Source organism: Eupeodes corollae, chromosome 2 (genome assembly GCF_945859685.1).
Source record: "Eupeodes corollae chromosome 2, idEupCoro1.1, whole genome shotgun sequence".
In the NCBI taxonomy this organism is placed as follows: domain Eukaryota; kingdom Metazoa; phylum Arthropoda; class Insecta; order Diptera; family Syrphidae; genus Eupeodes; species Eupeodes corollae.
In genome coordinates, this window is record NC_079148.1 from 62,320,218 (window position 1) to 62,339,960 (window position 19,743).

The window sequence follows — 19,743 nt, forward strand, 5'->3', positions numbered from 1 at the left end:
TTATAAAATAACCACATGATATGTTCTACTTAAATTAATACATTACTACTTATGTACATACATAAATACGCGCAAAATAAATTTGTGGTGTAATTGAAGGATCTATTTTAGTTGCATGTGATCTTGTGAAATTTGTCGTTTTCATCAGTTTTGTAAAATGTTCCCGTTCGAGACGAGAAACTTTGTTTATTATTGAAACGAATAAATAGCAGAATGTAAAGTTACTATCAAGGTCGGAAAAGATCTTACCGTTGCATTTGATGTCAAAAAAGGTTTTAGACAAGGCGATGCACTGTCATGCGACTTCTTCAACATCGTTCTGGAAAGAATTGTGCAAAACTCAACCGCGAACACAAGAGGCACAATCTTCCAAAGGTCCATCCAATTAATCGGATACGCAGATGATATTGACATAAATGCAAGATCAAAGCGTGATGTCAGTGGAGTGTTTTTGAGCATTGCGACGGTAGCGAAGAAGATGGGTTTAGAGGTCAATGAGGGCAAGACCAAGTATAAGCTGTCATCAAAAAAGAACACTGAACGACGACGTCTTGGACAAAACGTCACCATGGACAGCTATAACTTTGAGGTAGTTAAGGACTTTGTCTACCTAGGCACCGCTATTAACAAAGACAACGACATCAGCGTTGAAATCAAACGCAAATCGCTGCTTCTTTGGACTAAGAAGGCAATGGAGAAGTAAAGTTCTCTCTCTAAAGTAAGACACTCATCATGCCAGTTCTCATTTATGGTGCTGAGGCCTGGACCCTGCCTAAGAAAGATGAGAGCGTCTTAGGATGCTTCAAGAGAAAAATTCTTCGGGTGATTTTTGGTCCCGTACGCATAGATAGAGAATGGAGGAAAAGATATAACGACGAACTGTACAGCGACACTAACCTAGTTAGCAGAATTAAAGTCCAACGGCTTAGATGACTAGGTCATGTAGACAGGATGGACATTAACGCTCCAGCCCGAAATCAAATATTTTGGGTAAAAAACTGTGATTACATACATCATAAATTTATAAAGTTCGATAATATCATAAAAGTTAAGTGATTTGAATCAAAATAGAATAATAATCATCAAATAAAAGTGCATGGTACAATAGTGTACCATTCGTCCTGTATGTTGGTACTTACTACTTATAAATACCGTTCGGAATTTTTGGCTATTGCATTATGCTACTTTCGTTCTTAGACTTCAATTGACAACAAAGAAATTGAAAGATTATTGAATAATGAAGGAGAAAATTCGGGTGGAGCAGAATTTTCTTCTGATAGTGACGATTCGTTTCGACCAGATCCAAGTGATGAATCCGAAACAAAAGACGACCAGGATTCAAGCTCTGGAGAAGATTCAGATAAAGAGATATCTGTTCCTGAAATCGGTAACAGCAATCATCGTGAAGCCGGTTCTACAGGTGATACACAAGCTGGGGATGTAATTTGGACTATAGTCACCGGTGTATTTGTTCCAAAAAAAAACAGTTTTTCCCTCACGGCCATGCAATATATCACAGACCATTCACCGATCGTTCTCAATCCTTCGAATTTTAAACAAACTTTGGCCAAGATCTGTCTACATATATATTGCACAGTGCACAAACGAACGCTTGGATATTCATCGCAGATCATCAAAAAATAAACGCTGCAAGACTATGGATCCAACCAGCGCTGATGAAATAAAAGTAATCATTGGTTGTATGTTTACAATGTGCTACAACCGGGTGCCAAGCCTAAAGGATTATTAATCAACGCTTTTATCGCTGGGTAACCAAGCAGTTAGAAATGCTATAACTTGCGATCGGTTCCTCATCAAAAATGTATTTTGCGCCACCCGAAAAGTCAGCTGACTTTTGTAAGACTTACTATGTCAATGATCTAGTTGAATGCTTGAAAAAAACCTTTCAAAACTGCAGACAAGATAGCGTTTATCAGAGCATCGACGAGTCAATGACTAAATTCAAAGGGCGCAGTAACCTCAAACAGTACATGCCCCTAAAGCCTGTAAAACGTGGAATCAAAATGTGGCTTCGATGCGATGCCCTAACTGAGTACACGTATGATTTTAACATTTACAGCGGAAAAGAGTTAGAAGCACTTGAGAGAACTTTTGGCGAGAGAGTCGTAGATAAATTGGCTAGCACGATAAATGAAGTATGTAGATGTAAACCTATGTTTTGACCGCTTTTTCACATCGGTCAAATTATTGGAATCTATTGGATATCCATCGGTGGGAACAATTATGTCCAATCGAAAAAACGTTCCCAAATTTGAAGAAAATTGCAGAGGGGAGAGGCTGAGTTCAAAGGATCTTCAGGTGGGCTTTTATGCGTGAAATGGCAAGATACCGAAGAGGTTATAGTGCTTAGTAACTGCCATAACAATGATATGGAAGTTGTTACAAAAACCTTGAGGACCGGTAAAAAAATTCAAGTTCCTTGCCCGAAAATGATAAAGTTTTATATAGAGATAATGGGAGGCGTTGATCTGGCAGATCAAATGAGCGGCCTCTATGAATACGACCGAAAATCTGATGAATGGTGGAAGAAGGTTTTTTACCGGCTGATAATGATGGCAGCAGTGAACGCATGGGTTATTCACTCAGAAATGAATCGACAAAAAATGCCATTCAAAACTTTTTTGGTAAATTTATCAGAGGCCTTGGTTGCTCAAGGACTCGAAAAAACAGCGGTACGTAGTTCGAGCCATCGAAGTCGTGAGCCAGCGAGAGGATTAGGGTCTCGACATCTGCCCATCGAAGGCACTTCCAGACAACGTTGCGTAAAATGTGCGAAGTCTAAAAAACAAACACGTACCAAAACAATATGCAAGGAATGCAAAATTCCTTATGTAAACATTGTTTTGCACCATATCATACTTTTTAAATATATTTATGTACCTATTCATATTATCTTATATAAAATAATCAACAGTATTTTTTTTTTATTATCTTTTTTTTAGAAAAAGAATAAAGTTTATGTGTTCATTCCCAAAATTACGACTGTGTTGTATTTTGTGTTATACAGGCCGAATGGTATTTAATTGTACCAAGAAACTATCCGAATGGTACACAAATGTACCAACGCCCCCTGGTCACGCCCATTAAACATTTTTTTTATATAAATTATACTCGTGAACAGCCCCTTAACAAATTCTGAAATAAAAAATGTCTGTAACTTCATCACCTGAATAGCGTCCCGAAAGGGTTAAGTAAGTAAGTAAGAAAATTAAAAAATTGAAAAACTTTTAAATGCTGGCTGTCTATTTTAAGTTTGAACAGATATTAACGAAAGTTATAATTTCTGTGGAAGGTTAAAAAAATGTGATTATTTACATGCAATTTGAATGCGCAACCAACAATTTTGAGTTTGTTAACTAACGGGGAAACAGAGTTTTGATCTCCAGACTTATTTGTAGTAATGCTTAGCATTTAATGTTCACAGTTTTAATATAAAAACTGTTGGCCATTTTTGAAAATATCGAACTCACTCCAACTCTCCGAATACGACACATTTTAAATATCATTCAAATTACATGCATGATGATAAAAACGTAATTGTTTATTTACACAATATTAGCCAATGTTAAAAAATGTTTTTTTTTTCTTTTTTTAAATATAAAATATTGATGTTTGTATGTATGCAGATTGAAGGCATCATCAAACAAATTATTTGTTTTGTTTAAAAAACAACCCAACACATTTAAAATCCGGTTGGCAGATTACCAAAAAAAAATTGTCTCTTTCGTGAAACTGAAAGTGGTGAAAATGTATGCTTGAAATGTATTTATGAAAGACCTCCTTGATGAATTTAGAAACAGAATAGCTTCAAAATTAAGCTTAATACAACTTACATAAATTGATTACTTCTCTTTGCCTTATACAGTTGTGTTCAAAAAAATATCAGTGCTGGTAAAATTTTATTAGATTGTCAATTATTTAAATAACGGAAATTCTTACAAAAAAAATTAACATGTTACTGGCATCTAACGGTCTTCGTTTTCATATTAGAGACTTTTAGCTTAAAGTTGTACACTACTTTTCCCGACGAAAACACATTATTTCATACTCTGTGGATATAGAGTGTTCATAAAAATAGCAGTGCTTTTGATTTTATAAATAAAAAAGAGGCTGGGATGCGACCCACACTGATAACTTCCCATCCCGTCTGTCGATTTGTCTTGCTTAAAAGTTTGTCTATATGTACTAGCATCAATTTTACCAAATTTGCGTACTATTTTTTGTAGATTTTATTTTTTATAAAAAAACGGACTGTTGGATTTTTATATAAAAATCATTGAATATTGAAAACAATATTTTCTGTAAAATAAATAATATTGAAGCCAATATCTAAAATTTTTGAAAAGATATTTGAGTCGAAAATCAATTTTTACCAACTTTTATTAATTTTTTTCGGTTTTTAATTTTTTGTAAAAAAACTGTCAATTCGATTTTATTCAAAATTTTACTGAATGTTGACAACAATATTTTTTTAAAGATAAAAGGAAATTAAAGCCAATATCTCAAAGTTTTGAAAAGATATTTGAGTCGATATTCAATTTTTACCAACTTTTGTTATTTTTTTTCGGTTTTTAATTTTTTGTAAAAAAACTATCAATTCGATTTTTTTTCAAAATCTTACTGCACGTTGAAAACGTTTTTGAAAGATAAAAGTGAATTTAACTCGATATCTCAAAATTTTGAAAAGATATTTGAGTCGAAAATGAATTTTTACCAACTTTTTAACTGTCAATTCGATTTTTCTCAACATTTTTCAAAATGTTGAGAACAATATTTGTTATAAGATAAAATAAGTTTTAAGCCTAAATTTCAAGTTTTTGAAAAGATATTTGAATCGATATTCAATTTTTACCAACTTTGAGTAATGTTTTTTTTAGATTTTTATTTTTTATAAAAAAAACTGTCAAATCGATTTTTCTCAAAATTTTATCAGATTTCAAAAACATTGTTCTCCGTTGCTCAAAATTGTTTTGGAGATGAAATTATATTTAAGTCGTTAAATTTTTTAGGTGACAAATTTTTTTTTCAGTTTTTTTGATTTATAAAAAAAACCGTTAGATAGATTTTTTTCAAAAAATATACTTCTTTGAGATCACGTTACAGTTTATTATATAAAATTAAATTCAAGTCTCTAACGTTTTTGGTTCGTAAGATATTTAGGGTTAACCAAAATTTTCACCTTTTTTTAAATTGCTATGGTAAAAAAAACACCCACGCAATTTTTTTGAGAGCCCTTTCTGCATCTTTTTGCCTTATTATCTGTATAACAAAATTTATTTGGAGTCGATATCTCTTTTGGTTCTTGAGCTATGGACAACGAAAAAAACGTCGCGAACGTACGGACGTGCAAACGTACGTACACACGCACGCACAGACATCTTTCTAAAAATCTTTTATTTCGACTCTATTGACCTTGAAACGTCGAGAAATGTCAAAATTTTCAATTTGACAAATCGGACCCATTACAATAACTTCCTATGGGAAGTTAATAAAATCAAAAAAATTAGGTCGCGCAACAGTCCATGAAGAACCAGGTCCTAGTGATTTACAACTCTCAATCATTCCTGTGTGCGAGTAATGTTGTCAGAAATGGTGGGGACCTACAGTTTATATACCGAATCCGAACGAACAAGAATAACTCTTGGAGAATTTGTCAATTCCTCGCAAGAGCCAGTACCCGTAAATAAAGTTAGGTGGCACAGGCAGGGATTAAAGCCAGGGGCCTTTGCATGACAGTCAAACGCACTAACCATCACGCTACGGGTACTACAGACAAATTCATACATCAAAACTCTTTAGTTCTTAGCAAATGGTTTTAATTCAACAAAATAAAAAAAGATTCTATAATTAAAACGGTTGAAAATTCATTTTTTTTAAATCTTCGGTAAGTAAATATTTTACTATTTAAAGTTTTAATTATTTGTAACATACTAGTATATACAAAGTTAATAAATATTAGCTCAAAAACAAACAATGGGACGGCCAAGACACTGCACCGAAGAAATTCGAAAACTGCGTTTAAAGGGAAAAACCTACCAAAATATTCAAGACAACCTAGGCTGCTCAGCAAAAATGGTCAGTAACGCCTTAAAATGGCAAAATGAACCGAAAACGCTAGGTCCAAAAAGGATGACTACTGAAAATACTGACAGAAAATTGTTCTGTTAGCAAAACAGAACCCTTCCATAGGCTCTAGAAAATTAAGAAATGGATTTCAACTGTCTGTTAACGCTGTCACCATACGAAGACGTCTTTAAGCAAACTCACCAGCCCGAAGTCCACGCAAGGTACCATTCTTGACGAAAAGGAATGTGGCAAGAAGAATGGAGTTTGTTAAAGCGCAAAGAGATTGGGCAAACAAAAAATGCAGGAATGTTCTGTGAAGCAATGAAAGCAAAGTCGTTCTTTTTGGGTCCAAGGGTCGTCGAGAATATGTGAGAAGACCCTAAAATGCAGCATACTATCCACGTACACTATAAAAACAGTGAAGCATGGTGGACAAAAAATTGTGATATGGGTTTGTTTCTCATCGGGGTATAATTGATGAAACCGAGTATGTGAATATTATCGAGGAGGTTATGTTACCCTTTGCTGAGGAGGAAATGCGGTTTGTTTGGGTATACCAACAAGACTATGACCCAAAGCATACGTCAAAAAAGGCAAAATCATGATTTGAGCAGAAGAAGTTATCCGTTATGGAGTGGCCCGCTCAATCCTCCGACCTTAACCCCATCGAAAATTTGTGGCGGGATGTTAAGAACGCAGTTCATAAAAGCAAAACCCAAGAATTCAACAAAAATTGTGGAAAGCAGTGCGTGATTCGTTGAACGCAATACAAGTCGAGAGGTGTAAGGTTTTAGTGGACTCGATGGCACGTAGATAGGAGAAGGCATAAAAAACAATGGTTATTCAACAAAGTACTAATTTTAAGCTAACATTATTTGTATACTTTCATATAACTTATTACAGTTTTTCTTAATTTTTACGTAATAGTTCTAGTACTTTGTCATGCACTCTTTTTTTATGAACAGCCATATATTTAAAAAACGGTTTTTACTGTGACGAAACTAACGGTAAAAATCGATAAAACTTATTTTCTGTTATTATGAATAAAATATTTTACTTTGTTATTAGAATTTTAATGAAATACTTTATAACGTTGAAATTGAAGGCCTTTTTGTTTTATTTGGAGAGCACTGCTATTTTTATGAACACAACTGTACATACATACTTACAAATATTGTGTACATAGGTGACATACTAATTGATATTTAGTATCTTATAATTCTTGTACAAAATGTAACATGACTAGACCGTGTCCAAAGAGGAGGTTCTTTTTCTTTGAATATTTAAATTAACTGTCTCAAGTCTCAACATAAACAACAACGACTGGGTATTATGAACTTGTTGTAATAATTACTATAAAGTTCAAGACTTATCAGATTTTTATAAATGTTTTCAACGAGTATACAATTATTTGAATTATTATTGATTGGGGTTTTTACATGTTTTTATTATCTGGAAAGTGGACATTTTTTTGTTAGCGTCCGGTAATTCCAAATATTGTGACATAAAAGACCAACTCGTTAGAAGGTCATAATGACATAATGTTCCAATAATTATTTAAACTATGGCATATGACTACTTTCAAACACATAAATCCTGCAAAAGTCTTGAGTAAGTGTGCATAGTTGAAATAATAATAATTGTAAGAGCCATTAAGAAAACTTCGGCACATTTCCATAATGTTAATGTAAGAAAATAACACACACAAAACCACTTAAGACTCTTTGCCTGGCTGCTGCCATTCTTTGTCAATCTGAATAAGCCATTTTTGTATTTTATGTTGGCACAACATGCCGGGACCAAGAAACTGCCATATTGTCTTTCTATATTTTTCGGACGAGAAGATAAACACCGGCACATACATTGAGACGGATAAAGAAATTGATTAATATTTTAAGTTTTAAAATTAAACGAAAATTTAAGCCAACTAAAATAAAATAAAGTTTGTTTGAGCTTTAATTACGTTAGTGTTTAATTTCTTGACAGTTAACATATCTTACTAATTTTTCGCCTTTGTGATTTATCAAAATACAAAAGTTTAAAAAAAAAGTTTTACCCATTTAGGATAAAGCTTAGTACGTTCATAAATGCAAAGAGGCGTATACGAACTTATTTTATTGAGTTTTATAACAAATGTTTCTAATTTTTGTGCTTGGTTCGTTTTAAGCAGGAAAAACGTCTACACTGAATAGCTAATAACTTAATAAAGTGAAGCAATAACTTCAGGTTTAGTATTGAGATTGGAAAATAGAAGCAGTCTGAACTATCTATCGGAAACTACTAGTTTGAACGTCATAATCTAAAGTTGTTTTTGGCTCAGTTCGTTTTTATCTTGATCACTTTTACAACGTACATGATCGCAACCTTTTAACTATGTATATAATTCTAAAGTCCTAATTCCATACTTACTGATAACATAGTTTCAATAGAATTCATTATCATCAATATTCATAAAAAAGAGTAATAAATGCGTTGTACAAACTTGATTTATGTCAAGTTTAAAATATTAAAACAAATTTGAAAAAAAAAATTGTTAATAAAGGATTCTGTCAGAGCTGATTCTGTGACTGGTCTGTCTAATGAAGTTACACGAATATAGTCTTGTCGGTACTCAAAGATTCTACATGGATGTTCCGTAAAAGGCAAGGTCCATGAGAAAAGTCTTGAGGAACATGTCTAGCAACGTATAGTGAAACTTTGTATTGGCACAAAAACAGTGTGATTCGGTTCACAATTCAACTTATTTACATGAGCGGGAGAAAGCTGCTTAAAATGCTTGTTTTTAAAAGATTTTCTAGACCCTGTACTATTTATACCAACTATTGTCAAAACATTAATACTCGCTTAAACACTTTGAACTTAATGCGAAACGACACCTATTTATACATAGTCCAAAACCATAAATCAGGATCACACTTCTTTGATACGGAGGCAATGTTTTTACTGAAGTATAATTTGTGTGCATTTAAATTGCAATAATATTACTAATTGATTGTATTTATATTGCAGTTTGAAGAAATAAAAATATTTAATTTACAAAATTGTTAAACTAGTTTAACGATAACCTAAGAAATTAAGAAAATTTGAAAAAAAAATCAAGCATTTTGCTCTAAGCTCATTCAGAGCTAAGAAAAACATAATAAAACACTAAAATATATTTCTCAAATAAAACTTTGTCCCGTCTTATGCAATTTTTTAAAACTTTTTCAACAATTTAATGCATACAATTGAGTGAGACTCAAAAAAAGACAATCTGCGCCTAGAACTTTAAGGTTTAGGCAGCTATCAACAAAAATGTTTTGTAAATTAAATTAATAAACACAAATATAACTAATTATTGATAAAAAAAACCTATTTTAATTCTGTTTGTTTTATTAATTTGTTAATTTATGTATTTCATTCGATCGATCACGGTGTGTAGGAAGAACCCGTGTGCTTTAAAATGAACGAGAAAAAGGCCAAGTATCTGCTAAATAAAAACAAGAAATTGAGGAAATTTTAAAATATGTACACATATTAGTTTATTCACTTTGGAATTACTTTTTTTGTCCTGTTTTTAAAAATAAATAAAATTAAACTATTTGAAGAACGTTTAATATATGCTTAATGACGTACAGTTGTGTTCATAAAAATAGCAGTGCTCTCCAAATAAAACAAAAAGGCATTCAATACCAACGTTATAATATATTTCATTAAACTTCTAATAACAAACTAAAATGTTTTATTCATAATAACAGAAAATAAGTATTATCGATTTTTACCGTTAGTTTCGTCACAGTAAAAACCGTTTTTTAAATATATGGCTGTTCACAAAAATAGCAGTGCATGACAAAGTATTGGATTTATTTCTTAAAAAGTAAGACAAACTGTAATAAGTTATATAAAAGTATACAAATAATGTTAGCTTACAATTAGTACTTTGTTGCATAAATATTGTTTTTATGACTGCTTCGCATCTACGTGGCATCGAGTCCATTAAAACCTGACACATCTCGATTGGTATTGCGTTCCACGAATCACGCACTGCTTCCCACAATTCTTTCGAATTCTTGGGTTTTAATTTATGAAATACGTTCTAAACATCCCCCTTAACATCGATGGGGTTAAGGTCGGGGGATTGAGCGGGCCACTCCATAACGGATAACTTCGTCTGCGCAAACCATTATTTTGCATTTTTTGACGTATGCTTTGGGTCATAGTCTTGTTGGTATACCCAAACCACAGGCATTTCCTCTTTAACATAGGGTAACATAACCTCCTCGAGAATTTTCACATAGTCGGTTGCATCCCTTATACCCCCGATGGGATAAATAGGCCCGACCGCGTAGTATGAGAAACAAACCCATATCATAATTTTTCCTCCACCATGCTTTTCTGTTTTTATAGTGTACCGTGGATAGTATGCTGCATTTTAGGGTCTCCTCACATATTCTCGACGACCCTTGGACCCAAAAAGGACAACTTAGCTTTCATTGCTTCACAGAACATTCCTCCATTTATCTCTATGCACTTTGGCAAACCCCATTCTCTTTGCCACATGCCTTTTTGTCAAGAATGGTACCTTTTGTGGACTTCGGGCTGGTAACTTCGCTTCAAAAGACGTCTTCGTATTGTGACAGCACTAACAGACAGTTGAAGTCCATTTCTTATTTTCTTAGAGCCTATGTTCTGTTTTACTAACTGAAAATTTTTTCTGTCAGTTCTTTCAGTAGTCATCCTTTTTGGGCCTCGCGTTTTCGGTTTATTTTGCCATTTTAAGGCGTTACTGATCATTTTTGCTGAGCAGCTTGGATTTCTTGAATATTTTGGTAGGTTTTTCCCTCCAAACTCAGTTTTCAAATTCTTCGGTGGAAAGTCTTGACCGTTCCATTTTTTATTTTTGAGCTAATATATATTAATGTTTTATATGTAAGTATTTTACAAATACTTAAAACTTTAAATAGTGAAATATTTACGTATCGAAAAATAAAAAAAAATTAATGTTTAACACTTTTTACTTATAAAATCAAGAGCACTGCCATTTTTATGAACAGTCTATACCCAGAGAATTTGAAATAATGTGTGTTCACCAGGAGAAGTAGAGTATAACTTCAAGCGAAAAGTCTCTAATATGAAAACGAAAGACCGTTAGATGCAAGTAAACATGTTAATTTTTTTTGTAAGAATTTCCGTCATTCAGCACTGATATTTCGATGATCGCAACTGTATGCATGAGTGCAAATTATAAGCGTTTCTTTTTTTACTTTTAGGACAATTTTTTTTATGCAGTCTTAAAAATGACTACGGATAAATGGCGACTCCAATTCCGCATACACTGATGAAGTCGATTTTTTATTCGTATCCACTCTTCGCAGCATATCAATCGGTATGTTGGCAATAGCGTCGCGAATGTTGTTCTTGAGGTGTGCTATGGTCCGTGGTAGATCGACATAAACCAGGGATTTCAAATAACCCCATAAAAAGAAATCGCATGGAATCAAATCTGGAGAGCGTTCCGGCCATTGGAGATCGCCTCTGAGAGAGAGAAGGAAATGTTGTCGCAACAAATTCATTGAGTCTCGTGCTGTGGCTCCATCTTGCTGAAACCACACGTTCCCAACGTTCATATCTTCGAGTCTTGGAAGAAAAAATTCCTCGATTATGTTCCTGTAACGAGCTCCATTCACGGTAACTCCACGTTCGTTTTCTTCAAAAAAATAAGGACCAATTATTCCCATTACCGACATCGCACACCAGAAAGTTAACTTGCTCACAATTAAGTGGCTTCTGGTGAAGCTCACGCGGATTTACACCACACCAATAACCCATGTTTTGCTTGTTGACGCAGCCGGAAATGTGGAAGTGAGCCTCGTCACTGAAAAAGACGACCGCGTCTTCAGGCCGGTTGTCAATCAGCATTCCACATGCATTTTGACGGGCAACAAAATCGCGTTCAATTTATTCTTGCACAACAGCCAATTTATAGGAATGAAATTGAAGGTCTTTATGGAGAATTCGTCGAACAGTGTTGTCAGAAATTCCCATAGCAGCTGCGTGTTTAAGAGCCGAATGCCGAGAAGAACGCACAACTGAATCACTGTTTTGATATTTTCCGGAATTCTGATGGTCTGTTGAAGTCCATTTCAATCATCAAGATTGAGCATGATGGCAACTGACTGGAGGGAGAACAAACTTGGGAACTTCCCCTTCCAGATGCGCCCCTCTTGCCCCTCTACCCACCCAACTCACCGCGTGGGAATTTTTTCAAATAAGTAAGTTTCTCTGGCGCACCCTGTAGAAAGATTATATTTTTTCAAAGAGGAGTTTTAAGAGCAATTATATTCGACACAGTTGTGAACCTCATGTTTTATTTATTCTTATCCGTTTATTCAGTAAATTAACATACGTACTTAGATGTTTATTTTTATAAACAAAAAAACACTATTGCTCCGGCTATTATGTGATAACGATTAATAATGCTATTATTTAAAAATATTTCTAGGTTTCTATAAAAAAAAACTGTTATGAAACAAAACAAACTTATTTTGATTTAAAAAATATCTTCGTCGTTTAATTGCATGTTTATTATCAGGACCAGAATCAGACAAAAAATATGCTTTTGACGAGACACTACAATAAAGATCTGTGTCTTAAAGGCTACAAGAACCAAATTTTTGAACACAATTGAGACTTATATATTTAAAAGCTCTATACCTATGTAATATTTAATAAGCCAGTAGATGATTTCACTGGAGAATGTAATTGATTCAATAAATTTCGTAATAAGGAGTCCATACTTGCGATGCATATTCAAGATGAGGACGAACATGGCAATTGTACAAAGAAAGAGTAACATAGGGATCATTGAACTCCTTTGGCCAGCTTTTTATAAAACCAAGCATAGAACTTGCCTTATTGACAATAACATTAATGTGATGTGTAAACTCTAAGTTGGAACTGAAATAAACACCTTAATCTTTAAATGTGGAGACGCGACAGAGGTTTTGCTGTGATATACAATAATCAAATACACTAACGATTCGTTTTTTAATAAAAGTTATCGTCTGACATTTTAAAGGGTTGAAGGCAAGGCTATTTTTTCCACACCAAATTGTGAAACTATCAATGCGAACATAGGCATCCGCATCCGCAATGATTCCAACATCCGCTTCCGTATCCGTATAAACTGATACGGAGTTTGTTGCGGATGCAGATGTGTTTAACGCTTTTTTTCAAATTCGAAAAAAAGCAACAAAGTACTCCAGGATTGTGTGAGTTAAGTCTTTATGCCAATGACAACAATATTGAACCAATTTTGCCAGAAGAGTGGAAAATAATTGAAAGCTGCCTCGAACTACTCAAACCTTTTGTAGAAGCTACTCGTGAAATGAGCAGCTCTCAGGCACTTATATCATCTGTAATTCCTATAATTTATATGCTTAAGAAAAAACTTAATGAATACTTATCAAAACCATCGGACACTGATGCCATTCGGCTGGCACCCTTAAATCTGAAAACTAATTTTTCAACAAAATTTGCTTCCTTGCAGGACAGCGATTTGTATGCGATTTCAACATACTTAGACCCTCGCTATAAGCATACATTTTTCAAACCCATCACCGAGGAAAGAATAAAAGATGTTATTCTAAAGATGATAAATGATCCATTAAGCACCAGTTTTCCTACGTTGTCACCAAATGCAAACAACACAAAAAAGAAGAAAATGGATGAGACTTTACATTCGGAACCAAGAACGTCCGGTTTAAGTTACAAGGCTTGCTTCAGAAGCGATATGGCAATGATGCTAGATTCATCAACTGAAGACGAAGGTGAAGAATAATCTGATAACGGTAGTCCCGAAGCACTTCTCCGAAGGGAGTTAGAATGTTAACGAAATAAAAAAAGAATAGAATTGGATAATAATCCACTTGATTGGTGGAAAGTCCATCAAACAGACTTTAAAAGGCTATCCAAAGTTGCACTGAGGTATTTATCACCTCCACCAGCCAGTGTTCCCAGCGAACAATTATTTAGCGGAGCTGGATTAATATACGATCCACTAAGAAACAGATTACAGTCTGAGAAGGCTGCGATCTTGCTTTTATTAAATATAACTCACCTATTTTTAAATTTAATTATTCAACGCAAACCCTGCTATCAACGTCGGGTGGACTTTATAATCTTAAAAATGTTCATGTCATCAGCAAAAATGAGAACTTCACTTGAACGTAGACATGACGATACACAGGATGAACACAAAAGGGCCAAGATGACTTCCTTGGGGAACACCAGATTGATCAACAAAAGGTTCAGAAAGACAATTTCTAAATTTTACCTCGTAGGATCTGTTTTCAAGGTATGACTTAATCCAAGCTAAGAAAAATGGTGTAAAACCAAGAGCCTTAAGTTTAAATAAAATAATTCCGTGGCTAAGTTGGTCAAAAGCTTTAGAAAAGTCAGTGTATTCACAGTCAACTTCATAACCTTGTTCTAAAGCGTTTGAATATATGATTCAGAATGTGAGGAGATTAGTAACGGTTGACCATTTTTTCACAAAACACACTTTCACAAACAACTTGTTGAAATACTTTAGGAATGCATGAAAGCTTTGCAATGAGCATGTAGTTTGTTGTATCAGCCTTGTTACCTTCCTTGAAAATTGGTGTTAGAAATGACTTCTTCCATATGCTGGGAAATTTGCCTGTTTTTAAAGCATTACTATCGCGGGAATACCATTGGGACCGGCTGAGCAGTCATCATTCAACGCAGATAAAAGATTAAGGACCGTACTTTGTAGCACAGGAATGTGACTACACGGACATTTGTTGCGAAAGCGTTACAGATATCAAAAGTTTTATTTAACGAAAGGTTCTTGTAAGTGAAGTTTACTGGAATGCCATCTGACTTTTTCTTTAAGTTTACAAGTTTACAAAATTTTAGGATTCTCTTTCAAAGAGGTGCCCATATCATAACATAACAAGCGTATACACAAATTTCAGCTGAATTTTGAGAACATTTTATTTCGTTAATTAATTCAGTTGCACATTACGTTTAGGCATTATATATTTCAATTTGAATAACAATTTGGTGGAATTAAACTGCCTTAGCATATTGACATTCAAGTTGTTTAAAATCTTCGACAGACCTAAAATAAAATTATTTTAAATATTATTACGGTCAAGGGGTGTAATTGTGAACTGGGGTAATTGTAAACGCACTTAATTTTCTCAAAACCGTTTATAATTTGAAGCATGCTATGAAATTATTTGAAAATACAGTATATTTAAATCATATTGACGCGAGGAAGGCGTTGTCTTTTAAAGGGTTATTTGTTTGTTGCCGTGAGTCATTCGTTTTTCCGTGCTTTTAAGTTTTTCAGTGGTAATTAAAACTGTTCCAAAACAAACAGAAGCGATCGAAGTAAGTTAAATTTTATATTTAAGAAAGTGAAATATAAGTATAAATGCATGCTTAATGTTTTTATTTGTCTGCATAACAAAATTTAAAAGTTATTGGCTGTTTACAATTACCCCAATATTTTCCTGTCATGGGTAAATGTAAACACCGAAATGGGGTAAAAGTGAACAATTTGGGGTAATTGTAAATATCTATTTTCAATGGCTTTGGTGTTGATCTAACAATATTTTATATCAAAAGATGCCACGTACATATCAACGAAAAACTCCAGCTCCATCATACACGTCAGAAGATATCCTCGTTGCTGTTGAAGATGTGTGCAACAAAAACAAAACATATCGACAAGCAGCAGAAGCGTACGATGTCCCTATTTCCTACTGCCATTATATCCAGAGGCAGAAAACCTGCACTTTCGTCAAACGCGGAGGACACTATAGGTAGGTGCGTTATTTCAAGATCTCGTGCTGGTTACCCTTGCTATAAGGATGGCCTCCTTGATCTAGTAGGTACCTATATAAGGGCAGAGAACGTGGTTACCCCTTTCCATAATAGTAGGCCAGGAGACGACTGGTACCGGAGTTTCATGTCACGGCATCCAAACCTTTCTCTAAAAAAACCGGAGCATTTACAAAAAGCACGACAAGAAAAGCTGAAATTATATTCGATTTCTATACGAAATTAAAAAAGTTATGATGAGTTCAATTTACTAAGTCCCGATAAGGCAGCTTTTGTTTTAAATGCAGATGAAAGTGGGTTTGGAAGTGATCCAAGTCGTTTCAGAGCCATCGGAGAAAAAGGTGTACCCTTAAGCCGGGTTTCTGGTGATTCTGGAAGAGATTCAACAAAAGTCTTGGCATGCGTGTCTGCTAGTGGAGATAAGCTACCACCTCTTATTGTTTTTAAAGGTGGTGCCGTCCAAGCACGATGGACCTCAATGGATTCCTTTCCAGGAACACTTTATGCTGCGTCAAAGGAGGGGTGGATGGAAGGGCCCCAGTTTTTCCATTGGATCTCCAATGGTCTAATTCCTCACGTCAAAGAAGTTAGAAAGGAAAGAGGTTTATTAGACCAAACTGCCATTCTGCTCTACGATGGCCACTCTAGCCATATCAGTGTTAGGATTGTTGAAAAATAATATACAATTGGTTCGTTTTCCAAGTCATTTGACCGATAAACTGCAACCGCTTGACAAATGTGTTTTTGGCCCATTTAAAACAGCTTGGGATAAAGCTCTTGTTAAATATGGTAAAAATATGATGGGCCGAGGAAGCTGCCGGCTTCCAAAGAGCGACTTTTCAGCACTTCTGAATCCAATCTGGGATAACAACTTGACGTCATCAAATATTATTTCAGGATTTGTATCTACCGGGATATTCCCATTTGATCCTACTAAATTTATTGCCTTTAACGCAGAGGAAAAAGCTATTTTCAATGAACTATGTAAAATCTGGTCAACTGCTTCACCAATGCATGATGCAGCTCCATCTATCGCAGTGCCTCAGCCAGAACCAATACCTTCCTTTCTACTGGACTTTGTTAAAGCTATGAGGCAAGCAGTTGCAGAACAGATTGAGATGCCATCTACATCAAAGGGTAAGAAACTTCTAGACGATTTTCTTCTGCTTTTACATCTAGGTACTTGTCAAACTATCGAGAATAGCCGAGATGGTCCGCTAGCTCAAAATAATTCACCTTCATCTCCACAAACTATGTTGGCTCGTTCTCAAGGTAAGTTAATATCCTTAGATTTATCTCTTGGCTTAAGTTTGGCTCTTTATTCTAATTCCTTTTTTGATTTATTTTTTACCTAAAAAACTTTTAGAAAATATCTTCAGTCTTCAAAATCCATCTCCGTCAACTTCTACTAAACCTGAAGATAAAAAGAAAACCAGTGTCACGCTTAAAGCAGATGAAATACGGAGAAGTACTAACAACAAACGAAGTGTTAAGCCGTTTAAAGGAAGCTGATGACCTGAAGGCTGAAAAACTTTCAAAAAAGCGACCTAAAAAAGAAAAACCATTTTTACAGGAAAAAGTAAAACGTTCAAAACCAAAAAAACTTAAGCCCAAGAAAACCAATATTGAGGACTTATCATCAGATGAAGACGATCTATCGATTCAAAGTATTGAATCAGCGTGGAATGAAGGCAAAGAAGACGAGGACATAGAATTGTTGGACATTGATGGAATCAACAAATTAAAACAAGGAATGTATGTCGTTGTCAACCTCAAGGGTGGCAAACGGCTTGCTTCTGTGTATAAGTACGTTTGTTTGGTTTCCAAAGTTTTGCAAGAAGAAGATGACATTGAAGTCATTGGTACAACAAGCATGAATTCATCAAAAACAATGTTTCAAGTTGTCGAAAGCGATATAAGTTGTTGTTAATCTGAACCAACTTTGTGGATTGTTGCCAGACCCAAAAGCAACTGTTATTGAAGGAATAAAAATTGTGGAGTTTAATAGAAAAGTTTCAATTTTCGAAATGTAAAACTTATTTATCATAATTATTTTAAAATAAAACTCCATTTAACATTTTTGCCTTTGAATTTCTTCTGTAAGAAATTTTATTGGGGTAAATGTTAACAACGTTATTTTGATTTCTTTTCTTCATTATATGATTAAGGTTTCATTTTGTTCATTTTTGTACCAAAAGTTTTTGTTCTACATGCTTTAGATACCGAGTTCTTTGTTTTCATTTACCCCATTTTTCTCGTTTACTTAAAAAACTTAAACGCCATTAAGATTACTACTCTTTAATAGACAATACAATTCAAACTTAAGTAGCATTAACAAAAATGTTCGACATTGCATAGTTAAGCTGTTACAAACATTAAAAGTGAAAAAAAAAAATCAAAAATGCAAAATCGTTTACAATTACCCCCTTTGACCCTCTTTGATATAAGTTTTACAGGATGTTCCAATTCTTTTATTTTATTGGTTTTACGACTCAATGGAATGAAGTTATATCGGCTGCCAGACGCACGATTGCGAGATAAAGTCGTTCTGCACGGAAAAAGGGAATCGACGCAAATGCAGTTTTTCCACCTGACCCACAAAACAAGGTTAATAACCAACGAATTAAAAAGCCACGTATAACTATTGCAATAAGATGCAACTTTGTAATGCGTTCAAAACAGTTGGAGCAATAACGAAGGCGAAATTAATTTATGTATGCAATAATTATGTTTTTGCAAATAGGTATATGAAACACTCTTCTTGTGCTGTTTTGTAGTATTCTTTTTCTTCATATTTTGGCAAAGGGCCATAAAAACGCAATGTTTTTTTTTGTCAAATTAATGCACGAAGGAAAGTGTAACTGTGTACATAAAAACAATGGTCTTATGAAGGTGCATCCTGCTTAAAATTCTAATCAATGCAATATGTCTCCTTGTCCTTAAGAAGGATGAAGACCAGTCGAGCGCCAATTCAACACATATTAAGGACAAATCGAAATGCATGTGGTATAGTAAACCCATGAAATGTAAAGAGAAGACTTTGATTTGTAAGATTTTTGCTACTTTGGTGCTTTGATTATGTCATCAAAAAAGAAAAAAATCTGAACACAGCAGACAACAATGCATTATGATGGCTCTTGCATACTATACACTTTTTTAACCCGCTGTCCTAATTTAATTAATGGTCAAGTTCCATTGATTCTTTGATTTCAAGAAAGTACATAGCTTCTTTTGTTATTCAATTAAAACTCTAATCACACAATAGAACTTAACCCAATTGTAAATTATGCGTCTTAAGTTAGAAATTTCACTCACCTCTTGATTTAAAGTAGTTTTAAATTTCAAGATTTGGAATTATACGATTTCTTCCAAGTGTTCTGAGGCTTATCATTTGATAATTGAACCAGAACTAGCAGAACAAATCGATCAGTGCACAACACTCCACGACCACGAGACTACAAAAACCGACAAGCAGAGCGGAGCGACGACAGGCAGTATAGCCAAAGGCAAGGCAGGAGCAGATAGCAAAATGTGAGAATCAAGCACCTACAGTTAGTGGTTTTTCGCGTTTGTCTGGTATTATTTCTCTGCACTGTTTTGTTGTGCGCATGAAGCAAGACCAAATCAAGTGGTTATTTTTATTATTTTGCTTTGATATGGAAGAAGATTTAAACATAACAATATTTTGCTCTCCCATTTTCATTTATTTATATTTTTATTTTGTTGCAAGAGATAACAGAGTACGCATACAATGACACCAACGGAACAGCAGCATCATTTCAATTCTTGACAGTAAGTTGACAG

The 19,743-nt window shown here is 34.3% G+C and overlaps 1 protein-coding gene across 1 annotated transcript in view; it reads right to left on the reverse strand.

Annotated features, from left to right (window-relative positions):
- The window catches only part of LOC129944298 (alanine aminotransferase 1), a 73,279-nt gene extending 53,757 nt beyond the window's left edge, over nt 1-19,522 (reverse strand). Inside the window, exon 1 of the mRNA XM_056053644.1 lies at nt 19,255-19,522. The gene's annotated coding sequence lies outside the window, so the exon portion shown is untranslated. The remainder of the gene's footprint in view (nt 1-19,254) is intronic.
- Between the last annotated feature and the right edge of the window lie 221 nt (nt 19,523-19,743).